This window comes from Callithrix jacchus, chromosome 6 (genome assembly GCF_049354715.1).
Source record: "Callithrix jacchus isolate 240 chromosome 6, calJac240_pri, whole genome shotgun sequence".
Lineage (NCBI taxonomy): Eukaryota > Metazoa > Chordata > Mammalia > Primates > Cebidae > Callithrix > Callithrix jacchus.
In genome coordinates this window covers 4,117,146-4,131,345 of record NC_133507.1, presented here as the reverse complement: position 1 = coordinate 4,131,345, position 14,200 = coordinate 4,117,146, and the positions used below count along the sequence as shown (strand labels likewise).

Sequence of the window (14,200 nt, the reverse complement as noted above, 5' to 3'; positions counted from 1 at the left end):
CTTCTCGCTCGCCGACCACTCCCACAGTCCTTCACGCGCGCCGACCACTCCCACAGTCCTTCACGCGCGCCGACCACTCCCACGGTCCTTCACGCGGCGACCACTCCCACGATCCTTCACGCGCCGCCACTCCCACAGTCCTTCACGCGCCGCCACTCCCACAGTCCTTCACGCGCCGCCACTCCCACAGTCCTTCACGCACCGACCACTCCCACAGTCCTTCACGCGCGCCGACCACTCCCACGGTCCTTCACGCGCCGACCACACCCACGGTCCTTCACGCGCCGCCACTCCCACAGTCCTTCATGCGCCGCCACTCCCACAGTCCTTCACGCGGGCCAATCACTCCCACAGTCCTTCTCGCTCGCTGACCACTCCCACAGTCCTTCACGCGCCGCCACTCCCACAGTCCTTCACGCGGGCCAATCACTCCCACAGTCCTTCACGCGCGCCGACCACTCCCACAGTCCTTCTCGCTCGCTGACCACTCCCACAGTCCTTCACGCGCCGCCACTCCCACAGTCCTTCATGCGCCGACCACTCCCACAGTCCTTCACGCGCGCCGACCACTCCCACGGTCCTTCATGCGCTGACCACTCCCACGGTCCTTCACGCGCCGCCACTCCCACAGTCCCTCACGCGGGCCAATCACTCCCACAGTCCTTCACGCGCGCCGACCACTCCCACAGTCCTTCACGCGCCGCCACTCCCACAGTCCTTCACGCGCCGCCACTCCCACAGTCCCTCACGCGGGCCAATCACTCCCACAGTCCTTCTCGCTCGCTGACCACTCCCACAGTCCTACTCGCTCGCTGACCACTCCCACAGTCCTTCACGCGCCGCCACTCCCACAGTCCTTCACGCGGGCCAATCACTCCCACAGTCCTTCACGCGCCGACCACTCCCACAGTCCTTCACGCGCCGCCACTCCCACAGTCCTTTACGCGGGCCAACCACTCCCACAGTCCTTCACGCGCGCCGACCACTCCCACAGTCCTTCACGCGCCGACCACTCCCACAGTCCTTCTCGCTCGCTGACCACTCCCACAGTCCTTCTCGCTCGCTGACCACTCCCACAGTCCTTCACGCGCCGCCACTCCCACAGTCCTTCACGCGGGCCAATCACTCCCACAGTCCTTCACGCGCCGACCACTCCCACAGTCCTTCACGCGCCGCCACTCCCACAGTCCTTTACGCGGGCCAACCACTCCCACAGTCCTTCACGCGCGCCGACCACTCCCACAGTCCTTCACGCGCCGACCACTCCCACAGTCCTTCACGCGCCGACCACTCCCACAGTCCCTCACGCGGGCCAATCACTCCCACAGTCCTTCTCGCTCGCTGACCACTCCCACAGTCCTACTCGCTCGCTGACCACTCCCACAGTCCTTCACGCGCCGCCACTCCCACAGTCCTTCACGCGGGCCAATCACTCCCACAGTCCTTCACGCGCCGACCACTCCCACAGTCCTTCACGCGCCGCCACTCCCACAGTCCTTTACGCGGGCCAACCACTCCCACAGTCCTTCACGCGCGCCGACCACTCCCACAGTCCTTCACGCGCCGACCACTCCCACAGTCCTTCTCGCTCGCTGACCACTCCCACAGTCCTTCTCGCTCGCTGACCACTCCCACAGTCCTTCACGCGCCGCCACTCCCACAGTCCTTCACGCGGGCCAATCACTCCCACAGTCCTTCACGCGCCGACCACTCCCACAGTCCTTCACGCGCCGCCACTCCCACAGTCCTTTACGCGGGCCAACCACTCCCACAGTCCTTCACGCGCGCCGACCACTCCCACAGTCCTTCACGCGCCGACCACTCCCACAGTCCTTTTCGCTCGCTGACCACTCCCACAGTTCGTCACGCGGGCCAATCACTCCCACATGAGCGTGGAGCGCGGAAAGAAACGGCCAGTCCTGGACGGAGGATGAACATCCGGTCTCCGAATTCTAAGGCTGCGTTAGGAAAACAGGTCGGAGCGCGTTTGCGAGGAGCCTCTTCCGTTTAAAGTTCCCACGGTTAAGTGCATTTGAGTCGGGTCACAGGAAACGTGCCCAGTTACTCGGTTGTATGGAGGAAACGAGTGCTCTTTCGTGCTGTTCCTGTGTAAGTTCCGCTGTGCCCCGGAAGTGTGAAGACGTGGTCTCCGCGTCAGGCCGTCCGAGGAGAAGCCCCGCAGCGGGAGGCCCTGCCCACTCTCCCCCGGGCTCTGCCGCCGCAGCAGGGTCGCCGCGCGTGTCTGCACAGTCACGGCCCCAGCAGGGTCGCCCCGCGTGTCTGCACAGTCACGGTCCCAGCAGGGTCGCCCCGCGTGTCTGCACAGTCACGGCCTCTCTCAGGGTCGCCCCGCGTGTCTGCACAGTCACGGTCTCTCAGGGTCGCCCCGCGTGTCTGCACAGTCACGGCCCCAGCAGGGTCGCCCCGCGTGTCTGCACAGCCACGGCCCCAGCAGGGTCGCCCCGCGTGTCTGCACAGTCACGGTCTCTCAGGGTCGCCCCGCGTGTCTGCACAGTCACGGTCCCAGCAGGGTCGCCCCGCGTGTCTGCACAGTCACGGCCTCTCTCAAGGTCGCCCCGCGTGTCTGCACAGCCACGGCCCCAGCAGGGTCGCCCCGCGTGTCTGCACAGTCACGGCCTCTCTCAGGGTCGCCCCGCGTGTCTGCACAGTCACGGCCTCTCTCAGGGTCGCCCCGCGTGTCTGCACAGTCACGGCCTCTCTCAGGGTCGCCCCGCGTGTCTGCACAGTCACGGCCTCTCTCAGGGTCGCCCCGCGTGTCTGCACAGCCACGGCCCCAGCAGGGTCGCCCCGCGTGTCTGCACAGCCACGGCCTCTCTCAGGGTCGCCCCGCGTGTCTGCACAGTCACGGCCTCTCTCAGGGTCGCCCCGCGTGTCTGCACAGTCACGGCCTCTCTCAGGGTCGCCCCGCGTGTCTGCACAGTCACGGCCTCTCTCAGGGTCGCCCCGCGTGTCTGCACAGCCACGGCCCCAGCAGGGTCGCCCCGCGTGTCTGCACAGCCACGGCCTCTCTCAGGGTCGCCCCGCGTGTCTGCACAGTCACGGCCTCTCTCAGGGTCGCCCCGCGTGTCTGCACAGTCACGGCCCCAGCAGGGTCGCCCCGCGTGTCTGCACAGCCACGGCCTCTCTCAGGGTCGCCCCGCGTGTCTGCACAGTCACGGCCTCTCTCAGGGTCGCCCCGCGTGTCTGCACAGTCACGGCCTCTCTCAGGGTCGCCCCGCGTGTCTGCACAGTCACGGCCCCAGCAGGGTCGCCCCGCGTGTCTGCACAGCCACGGCCTCTCTCAGGGTCGCCCCGCGTGTCTGCACAGTCACGGCCCCAGCAGGGTCGCCCCGCGTGTCTGCACAGTCACGGTCTCTCAGGGTCGCCCCGCGTGTCTGCACAGTCACGGCCTCTCAGGGTCGCCCCGCGTGTCTGCACAGTCACGGCCTCTCTCAGGGTCGCCCCGCGTGTCTGCACAGTCACGGCCTCTCTCAGGGTCGCCCCGCGTGTCTGCACAGTCACGGCCTCTCAGGGTCGCCCCGCGTGTCTGCACAGTCACGGCCTCTCAGGGTCGCCCCGCGTGTCTGCACAGTCGCGGCCTCTCAGGGTCGCCCCGCGTGTCTGCACAGTCACGGCCCCAGCAGGGTCGCCCCGCGTGTCTGCACAGTCACGGCCCCAGCAGGGTCGCCCCGCGTGTCTGCACAGTCACGGCCCCAGCAGGGTCGCCCCGCGTGTCTGCACAGCCACGGCCTCTCAGGGTCGCCCCGCGTGTCTGCACAGCCACGGCCCCAGCAGGGTCGCCCCGCGTGTCTGCACAGTCACGGTCTCTCAGGGTCGCCCCGCGTGTCTGCACAGTCACGGCCTCTCTCAGGGTCGCCCCGCGTGTCTGCACAGTCACGGTCTCTCAGGGTCGCCCCGCGTGTCTGCACAGTCACGGCCGCAGCAGGGTCGCCCCGCGTGTCTGCACAGTCACGGCCTCTCTCAGGGTCGCCCCGCGTGTCTGCACAGCCACGGCCTCTCAGGGTCGCCCCGCGTGTCTGCACAGTCACGGCCTCTCTCAGGGTCGCCCCGCGTGTCTGCACAGCCACGGCCTCTCAGGGTCGCCCCGCGTGTCTGCACAGTCACGGTCTCTCAGGGTCGCCCCGCGTGTCTGCACAGTCACGGTCTCTCAGGGTCGCCCCGCGTGTCTGCACAGTCACGGCCGCAGCAGGGTCGCCCCGCGTGTCTGCACAGTCACGGCCTCTCTCAGGGTCGCCCCGCGTGTCTGCACAGCCACGGCCTCTCAGGGTCGCCCCGCGTGTCTGCACAGTCACGGCCTCTCTCAGGGTCGCCCCGCGTGTCTGCACAGCCACGGCCTCTCAGGGTCGCCCCGCGTGTCTGCACAGTCACGGCCTCCCATCGTGCACGTGGCTCTCCGGAGAAGCCGAGCAGTTCAGAAGTTGAAACCCTGGCCTGAGCTTCAAAGGGCAGGATCCGCTTTCTCCGCGACTTCTCCCGGGTGTCGGCGCTCCGGGAACGTTCACTCGTATCCCGACGACGGTCCGTCCGCCCCGGGACGCCTGTGTGTCTGCAGAGCGGGTCCCTGACAGCGCGGCCCCGGGCTGCGGTTGGCATTTCTGGCCCCGGCCGCCCGCACGGGGAAGCGCCTCGCTCCCCCCAGAGGAACGCGCGTGTTTCCTGGTCTGGAGGGGATTGTCCCGTGCAGAGCGCGGCTGCCACCCGCCTCCCAAACAGGAGCCCCGGGCACCGCTCGCAGGCCGGCACCGAGGCCCCCATCCCGGCAGTGAGCGCGCGTGGGGAGTGTCGGGGAACGCACCGTCTCCGTGGACGCTCAGCCGTGGGCACAGCACTCGGGGCTCCTGAGTCACGCACGGTTTAGGACTCAGGCAGGGGTGCCCGGGTTGAGCACATTCTCAGGTGCCCTGAAAGGCGGCCGAGGCTGATACTGGCCTGGGAGAAGGACGACTGTTTCCGAGCGACCCACGCGTCGGGTCCAGGCGCCGGCCTTCGCCGACAGTCCCCTCCCTCCGCATCCACTCGCCGCGGGCAGCCCCTGCCACCCAGGCGGACGCGCAGGCTCCGTCATCCCCTGTGCTCTGGTCTTGTTCTCACTCCACAAAGAAAAGGTGGCCCGAGGACCGTGACAGTGTGACTGATTCGGCGGAAGCCTCACCTCAACGCCTTGTTTTACGTGTTAACTGCGGCCACGTGGAGGGGGTGCCTTTAAGTGTTACCTGAAGGATGGTGGCAGAGCTCCCCGTGCTGGCTGCCCCTGAGGGGAGCAGGAAGGGAGGGAGGGAGGAAGGGAGGGAGGGAGGGAGGGAGGGAGGAAGGGAGGGAGGGAGGGAGGGAGGGAGGAAGGAAGGGAGGGAGGGAGGGAGGAAGGGAGGAAGGAAGGGAGGGAGGGATGGAGGAAGGGAGGGAAGGAGGGAGGAAGGGAGGGAGGGAGGGAGGGAGGGAGGAAGGTAGGGAGGAAGGAAGGGAGGGAGGGAGGGAGGGAGGGAGGGAGGAAGGGAGGGAGGGAGGAAGGTAGGGAGGGAGGAAGGGAGGGAGGGAGGGAGGGAGGGAGGAAGGAAGGAAGGAAGGGAGGGAGGGAGGGAGGAAGGGAGGGAGGGAGGGAGGGAGGAAGGGAGGGAGGGAGGAAGGAAGGGAGGGAGGAAGGGAGGGAGGAAGGGAGGGAGGGAGGGAGGGAGGAAGGGAGGGAGGGAGGGAGGGAAGGAGGGAGGAAGGGAGGGAGGAAGGGAGGGAGGGATGGAGGAAGGGAGGAAGGAAGGGAGGGAGGGAGGAAGGAAGGGAGGGAGGAAGGGAGGGAGGGAGGGAGGAAGGGAGGAAGGAAGGGAGGGAGGGAGGGAGGGAGGGAGGTAGGGAGGGAGGAAGGGAGGGAGGGAGGGAGGAAGGGAGGGAGGGAGGAAGGTAGGGAGGGAGGAAGGGAGGGAGGGAGGGAGGGAGGGAGGGAGGAAGGAAGGGAGGGAGGGAGGGAGGGAGGAAGGTAGGGAGGGAGGGAGGGAGGGAGGGAGGAAGGTAGGGAGGGAGGGAGGGAGGGAGGGAGGGAGGGAGGGAGGAAGGAAGGAAGGGAGGGAGGGAGGGAGGAAGGGAGGGAGGGAGGGAGGGAGGAAGGAAGGGAGGGAGGGAGGGAGGGAGGAAGGGAGGGAGGGTGGCAGGGAGGGAGGAAGGAAGGGAGGGAGGAAGGAAGGGAGCAGGAAGGGAGGGAGGGAGGAAGGAAGGGAGGGAGGGATGGAGGAAGGGAGGGAAGGAGGGAGGAAGGAAGGAGGGAGGAAGGAAGGGAGGGAGGAGGAGGGAGGGAGGGAGGAAGGGAGGAAGGAAGGGAGGGAGGGAGGGAGGAAGGGAGGGAGGGAGGGAGGGAGGAAGGTAGGGAGGGAGGGAGGAAGGAAGGGAGGGAGGGAGGGAGGAAGGAAGGGAGGAAGGGAGGGAGGAAGGGAGGAAGGAAGGGAGGGAGGGAGGAAGGAAGGAAGGAAGGGAGGAGGAAGGGAGGAAGGAAGGGAGGGAGGAAGGGAAGAAGGAAGGGAGGGAGGGAGGAAGGAAGGAAGGAAGGGAGGGAGGAAGGGAGGAAGGAAGGGAGGGAGGGAGGAAGGAAGGAGGGTGGCAGGGAGGAAGGAAGGGAGGGAGGAAGGTAGGGAGGGAGGGAGGAAGGGAGGGAGGGAGGGAGGGAGGAAGGAAGGAGGGTGGCAGGAGGGAGGAAGGAAGGGAGGGAGGAAGGAAGGGAGGAAGGGAGGGAGGAAGGGAGGAAGGAAGGGAGGGAGGGGGGAGGAAGGAAGGGAGGAAGGGAGGGAGGAAGGAAGGGAGGGAGGAAGGGAGGAAGGAAGGAGGGTGGCAGGGAGGGAGGAAGGAAGGGAGGGAGGGAGGGAGGAAGGAAGGGAGGAAGGGAGGGAGGAAGGGAGGGAAGGGAGGAAGGAAGGGAGGGAGGGAGGAAGGAAGGAGGGTGGCAGGGAGGGAGGAAGGAAGGGAGGGAGGAAGGTAGGGAGGGAGGGAGGAAGGAAGGGAGGGAGGGAGGGAGGAAGGAAGGAGGGTGGCAGGGAGGGAGGAGGAAGGGGGGAGGAAGGTAGGGAGGGAGGGGAGGGAGGGAGGGAGGAGGAAGGAAGGAGGGTGGCAGGGAGGGAGGGAGGAAGGAGGAAGGGAGGGAGGAGGAGGGAGGAAGGAAAGGGAGGGGGAGGAGGGAGGAGGAAGGGAGGGAGGGGGAAGGAGGGAGGAAGGGAGGGTGGGGGAGAGGAAGGAAGGGAGGGAGGAAGGAAGGGAGGGAGGAAGGAAGGGAGGGAGGAAGGAAAGAAGGAAGGGAGGGAGGGAGAGAGGAATGAAGGGAGGGAAGAAGGGAGGGAGGGAGGAAAGAAGGAAGGGAGGGAGGAACGAAGGGAGGGAGGAAGGAAGGGAGGGAAGGAGAGAGGGAGGGAGGCAGCAAGAGAGGGAGGGAGGAAGGAAGGGAGGGAGAGAGGGAGGGAGGGACAGAGGAAGGAAGGGAGGGAAGGAGAGAGGGAGGGAGGCAGCAAGAGAGGGAGGGAGGAAGGAAGGAAGGGAGGGAGAGAGGGAGGGAGGGACAGAGGAAGGAAGGGAGGGAAGAAGGGAGGGAGAGAGGGAGGGAGGGACAGAGGAAGGAAGGGAGGGAAGAAGGGAGGGAGAGAGGGAGGGAGGGAGGAAGGAAGGAAGGAAGGAAGGGAGCGAGGGAGGGAAGGAAAGGAGGCAGGAAGGGAGGGAGGGAGGGAGGGAGGGAGGGAGAGAAGCAGTAGGGAGGAAGGAAGAAAGCCACTCTCTGCCCGTCCCTCTGCCCGGGTCTCCGAGGCTGGAAGCCCCTGTCCCCTCTCAGCCCGGCACTGCCACCTGCCTGCTTCTCTGGGCCCCACGTCCCCTGCTCTCCTTTCGGTCTGATTCTCCCCTGCAAACTCCAGCTGGTCCAGGCCGCACGTGTGTGTCGGTGCCTGTGGCCACCGTCCTCCAAGCCCTGGGGAGGGGCCGAGCTCCGTGGAAGCCTCTGGCGGGAGGGACGCGACTCCAGGGCCGGGAGGCCCAGGACGCCGTGGGAATTCTCTGCCCGTCTCAGGAAGCCGCGGGGGCCTGCAGGGAGCGGCGAGCCACAGTGCCACCTGGTGGCGCGCGGCCGACATCGCCAGCGGCCGGCTTTGCTTTCTTCCTTTTTTTTTTTTTTTGTTTTTTTTTTTTGAGACGGAGTTTCGGCTCTTGTTACCCAGGCTGGAGTGCAATGGCGCGATCTCGGCTCACCGCAACCTCCGCCTCCTGGGTTCAGGCAATTCTCCTGCCTCAGCCTCCCGAGTAGCTGGGATTACAGGCACGCGTCACCATGCCCAGCTAATTTTTGTATTTTTAGTAGAGACGGGGTTTCACCTTGTTGACCAGGATGGTCTCGATCTCTTGACATTGTGATCCACCTGCCTCGGCCTCCCAAAGTGCTGGGATTACAGGCGTGAGCCACCGCGCCCGGCTCTTCTTCCTTTTTTGGGACAGTCTCTCACTTTGTCGCCCAGGTTCCGAGGCCTTCTCCGTGGCTTGTAGATAGCAAGATGCCCTCTCCCTGTGTCCTCCCATGGTCATTCCCCTGCATCTGTCCTCATCTCCTCTTTTTTAAGGACGCCAGTCCTGTTGGATTAGGGGCCACCAAGGTGACTTCATTTCAAGTTACCTCTTTGAAGTCCCCCTCTCCAAATAAGGGAACATGCTGAGGTCCTGGGAGGTGGGGCTTCAACATGAGTTTTTTTGAAGGTAGGGTGTCCTGTCAGGGACTGTTTCTGTTTGGGACGGGGCAGAGACTGTGGGATTGGAAGCCAGCTGGGGAGGCTGAGGATGGGCTGAGTGGAGCTGTTCCCGCCCTTCCTGCCCTGGCTGTTTCGCTACTCTGTGCGTTCTCTGGTTTGGGAACAGCCAGGATGTTGGCAGGTTTTGGGGAATTGTAGAATCGAGGTCCCGTTTCCTTCCCGGTCACCAGCCTGCTTCTCAGTTCCCACAGGTTGCTCTCAGGTTCTTGCTACATGGCCCCTCCATCCCAGCAACCTAGAACCTCCTGCTCATGAATCCCCCCGCACCCACCCTACCTACTGACTTCCTTTTGCCACCAGCTGGGGAAAACTCTTGGCCTTTCAGGCAAGAGTGACTAAAGTCGGCCCCCCCTGGGCAATCTCCCTTTTGATGACCTCAGAGTCAACTAATTTGGTAAACTTAGTTACATCTGCAAAATCCCCGTTGCCAGGTGAGGATATAACCGTGAGGAAGGTGTTTCATAGTAATTCCGGTCCCGGGCATGAGGGTGAGAAGCCCTGGGGTCATTTTAGACTCTGCACCATTCAAGCCTAGATCCTGCGAGGTGCCTGGTGACCTTGAGCTTGCTCACAGAGATGCAGCTCTTGGCGTCCAGCGGAGAAGATCATCCCAAAGCCTTCGGCATTTTGTTCAGTCTTATTTTTTGTCATTTTGCCACTTGAGGACATCAGCTGGGTTTGCTGCTACTTGGCAAACTTATTTCAGTGACATTTTCCCTCTTTCCTTCCTGACTGATGCGCCAGACCTCGTTCCATGAACTCCTGAACCAGCTCTGCCTTCCTGCTGGACTCTTCGTGGATGGGTTAAGTAAAACAGCGACCATGTCCGTTCTATATTTGTATGGATCATGCATTTGCTTTTTAATAAGGGCAATTCAATTTTCCGTGAGGCCTGTCCTTGCAGCTTCTGAGAGTTTCTGTTTCCTCTTTCTTACCAGAAACCCCATACTGTCCGAGCTCACCCGTGGCTCTGCTTTTTGAATGAAATGGTGTGAAAATTCTTGTGCGTGGCTGCGCACCGTATGAACCTTGCAGAGTGACCAGCATCTCAGAAGGGCGCTCGGTGGAGCCCACCCTGCCGCAGGTAGGAGTTTCTGGAGCAGCGGTGATAGAAAAGTTGAACAGAGAGGAAAAAAATAAAATCACGCAGATCATAGCTGTGACGTTAGCGTTTTTCTGTGTGGACATGGCTGGTGGGCAGAGAGGACAAGCCTGGACGCACCAACCCTGGAATCAAACAGCTGCGGACAGTTCCCCAGACCTCTCCGAGCTTTCCTCACCTGGGAAGCCAGAGGAACCCTCCCTGCTGCTCCACCTTCACCTGCGGCCCCGTCGTGGCTCCAAAGCAGACTGACTGATGGGCACTAAATCGGTCCTGCCCTCGGACTAGGATAGGAAAGCCTGGCCCTAGCCCGGCCTTCGTTTACCACCCAGGCCCAGGAGTCAGAGCGCCAGGCAGCACCCTTTGAGACGGATCTTCCCTGGCCCAGCCTTGAGGGCTCATTCTGGAGTGTTCCTGGCACCCCACCTTGACCTGAAACTCAAGCAGAGTCCGGTCCACATCTGGTAGCACTGTCACCTGCTCCACATACCCCTGCCCCACAGGTGAGGGGCCTGTTGTTGCGAGTGGGCCTCTGGCCGAAGCCTGCATGGGCTCCTGTGAGGTGAATGGAACCTGCATGGAGGCTGGAGGCGCTGGAAAGTCTCCCATAGGAGGATAGCCCTGTGTTGCGTTTGGGTCCCTATCCTCTGGGCCTCGCCAGCGCCCCTGGGGGTCATGGAGCTCTCCGGCCAGTGCTGCTGCTGTCCAAGCTGCACCCCCTTCTCCTTTAATCCCTGAAGCCCAACTGTGGGTGCATGGCTGTCCCTCGATGTCCCGTATCACAGCTGGACACAAGAGGATGCACTGAAATATTTAAACCTGACTTTTCCAAAGTTTCGGGCAGAGCACAAGGGGAAGGATTGTAGCTAAGAGCAAAAATGAGATGACCTGCCATGGGCTGGCCTCCCTTCTGGGAGCTTTCCCAAGCCAGGCTGGAATCCCTGGGACCTGGAGCCACGTGGAGACAGAGGGACCTTCATTCCTTGTCTGAGAGGACCTTCCTTCTGCGTTCTCTTCTCTTCCTGAGGGCGTTTATTTCTCAAGACCGTGGAGCCCACTCGGTCCTCCCTGCACTGCGGTGGTCTGCGTCCCAGGCCTTCCGAGTGGCCTCAGGTGCCAGAATATGAACTTGCCACAAGGAGAGAGGGAGTTTCTCTGGGAGGGTTGCGGGCTGCTCCCGATCACCATGGCGCGGGTTGTAAACTTTCAGGCAGTTTTTAGAGGCAGTTTTTGCTGTTCTGAGAAGGAAATGCAAACAGGTGCCTCACTTGGGAGCGGATGCGAAGGTTGGAGGGGCACAGCGTGCTGTTTGGGAAGGATTCCAGACACAGCCTTTCGGCCTGTGACAGGTGGAGGGAAAGCCAGCTCTGAAATGTCCAGGCAGGAGCTGCAGGCCTCTGTGCAGGTGAGGGGAGATGCTGGTCGGCCCAGGGACAGCTGTGGCCTGTGGTCCTGTGTCCCCCAGGTGGTGGAAGGGACTGAGAGGGAATGGGCCTGATGGAGCTGGAGTCCAGGCCTGGGGTCCTACAGGCTTGGCTCATATGCTGGGGGTACAGTCACTCGGCCTGGCACAATCCTGTGTGTGCGGTGGGCAGGGCAGCCCTCAAAACAGAGATTGAACCTCCTCCCTGTCTGTTGGGAGGGGGATGTCGGTTCACGCTGTGGAAAATACTTATAGAAAGAGTGAAGGGTGGCAGGCGTGGCATCTGGAGTGTCAGGGCTGTGCTGTGGCACCGAGCCCAGCCCCCAGAGGCCCAGCTCAGTGCTGTCCTGTTGCTGTCTCACATGTGGTGTCAGGAGTGTCAGGGCTGTGCTGTGGCACCGAGCCCAGCCCCCAGAGGCCCAGCTCAGTGCTGTCTCACGTTTCATGCTGACTCCGCAGTCTCTGCCTTTGCGCTTTGCATGCCCGCAGATCCTGCCCCCTGGCCTCTGCCTACTTCTTGCCTAGTCGAGTCTGGTTTCAGGCACCGCTTGGCACCTGGCAACTATGTATGGACCAGGACTATGGCTATGCACAAGCCCTTTGCTGATAGCCTATTTAGGCTTCTGACTCTGAGGGGAAACTGAGGCCTGGCGGGGAAGGCTTGACCAGGGAGGCCCATTCCTCCGCGGCATCCCGGAAGCTCCTTCTCTCCTTGCAGAGCTGAGGCCGGGTGTCCTCATATTGGCCTGCATTTGTGCCAGCACCTTTCCCTGGGAGCTGCCAAGCTCCAGGTGGGCAGGGGGCCCCAGGTGGGGCCTTCCTGCAGGGACTTCCCTTCTTTCTATTGTCTGCCCTGAAAGGGAGGCAGCTAACCATCTCCACGCCTCACCTCCTGGCCTGACCCCCCGGCTCCAGGCTGTGGCTTCCTAAGAGAGGCCCGGGCTGTACACAGAACCCACAACCCACGGGCCTGGACCACATGGAGCCAGAGTGTCCCCTCCACGTGGGAGGCGCCCGGGCCTCTTAAGCTCAGGTGGAGCCGCTGCCCTCCTGCCCAAGCCGCCCAGGAGAGGAACAAGGCAGAACCTGTAGGCAATCAGACGTCAGGGCTGGCTCCGATGCCTCCTCCGGCCCGTGCATCCTGAGCCCAGCGCCCCATGGGGCCTCCGGAGTCCCACCTGGTGCCCAGGGCTCCTCTTCCTGGAAACGCGTCCCTGTTTAGTGTGGCAGAAATCGGGAGCTAGTGAACCTGGTGTCGAGGCCTGTGGATGCACACACCAAGCACTGAGAATCCATACGGCATCTGTGCAACGGTCTCCAAATCTGGCCTCGCCTAAATCAATTATTAAAATATAAAGGGGAATAACTTCCTTCCACATTCCTGGTCGAGAAAGCAGCTAAAAAAGGTATTTCTTTCCCCATCAGAACACTGCCTTTTAAGATAAAATTCATTTTCTGTATAATAATTAAAGAGATCGCCTTTTAAAAGTAGGTAAGGAATTTTTCAATGTATGTAAAATCTTAACATATAGTTTGTGAATTCTGGAAAACTCAGAACGATGACACTTTGTGACCTTCCCTTGCTCTCTGCGTTGCAGGGGACAGGAGTTCTGCAGTGGGTAGAGCCCGAGCCCTTGCCCCGCCCGCCCGCCTCTGCTCCTCCTCCCTCCGTGGGTAGAGCCCGAGCCCTTGCCCCGCCCGCCTCTGCTCCTCCTCCCTCCGTGGGTAGAGCCCGAGCCCTTGCCCCGCCCGCCTCTGCTCCTCCTCCCTCCGTGGGTAGAGCCCGAGCCCTTGCCCCGCCCGCCTCTGCTCCTCCTCCCTCCGTGGGTAGAGCCCTTGCCCCGCCCGCCCGCCTCTGCCCCGCCTCCCTCCGTGGGTAGAGCCCGAGCCCTTGCCCCGCCCGCCCGCCTCTGCCCCGCCTCCCTCCGTGGGTAGAGCCCGAGCCCTTGCCCCGCCCGCCTCTGCTCCTCCTCCCTCCGTGGGTAGAGCCCGAGCCCTTGCCCCGCCCGCCTCTGCTCCTCCTCCCTCCGTGGGTAGAGCCCTTGCCCCGCCCGCCCGCCTCTGCCCCGCCTCCCTCCGTGGGTAGAGCCCGAGCCCTTGCCCCGCCCGCCTCTGCTCCTCCTCCCTCCGTGGGTAGAGCCCGAGCCCTTGCCCCGCCCGCCTCTGCTCCTCCTCCCTCCGTGGGTAGAGCCCTTGCCCCGCCCGCCCGCCTCTGCCCCGCCTCCCTCCGTGGGTAGAGCCCGAGCCCTTGCCCCGCCCGCCTCTGCTCCTCCTCCCTCCGTGGGTAGAGCCCGAGCCCTTGCCCCGCCCGCCCGCCTCTGCTCCTCCTCCCTCCGTGGGTAGAGCCCTTGCCCCGCCCGCCCGCCTCTGCCCCGCCTCCCTCCGTGGGTAGAGCCCGAGCCCTTGCCCCGCCCGCCTCTGCTCCTCCTCCCTCCGTGGGTAGAGCCCGAGCCCTTGCCCCGCCCGCCTCTGCTCCTCCTCCCTCCGTGGGTAGAGCCCTTGCCCCGCCCGCCCGCCTCTGCCCCGCCTCCCTCCGTGGGTAGAGCCCGAGCCCTTGCCCCGCCCGCCTCTGCTCCTCCTCCCTCCGTGGGTAGAGCCCGAGCCCTTGCCCCGCCCGCCCGCCTCTGCTCCTCCTCCCTCCGTGGGTAGAGCCCGAGCCCTTGCCCCGCCCGCCTCTGCTCCTCCTCCCTCCGTGGGTAGAGCCCGAGCCCTTGCCCCGCCCGCCTCTGCTCCTCCTCCCTCCTTTCGCTCCCTCTTCTTTAATTGCAGCGGCAGCTTTTCCGGTGAGAACTTGCCTTTTCTTCTGTCTGCGTCTCCCTAAAAGTCGGAAATCAGACATTAATGATGAGACGGCGATTGCCCTTTGTTTATTTCATTTCTTCTCAGCCCCGGTTT

General features: G+C 63.7%; 1 long non-coding RNA gene across 1 annotated transcript; it reads left to right on the top strand.

Annotated features, from left to right (window-relative positions):
• The first annotated feature begins 1,750 nt into the window (after window positions 1–1,750).
• LOC144582951 (uncharacterized) lies at window positions 1,751–12,796 on the top strand. Its single transcript, XR_013536512.1, has 2 exons — window positions 1,751–1,975; window positions 9,719–12,796. It is a non-coding gene; the product is annotated as an uncharacterized LOC144582951 (long non-coding RNA).
• Window positions 12,797–14,200: the final 1,404 nt, after the last annotated feature.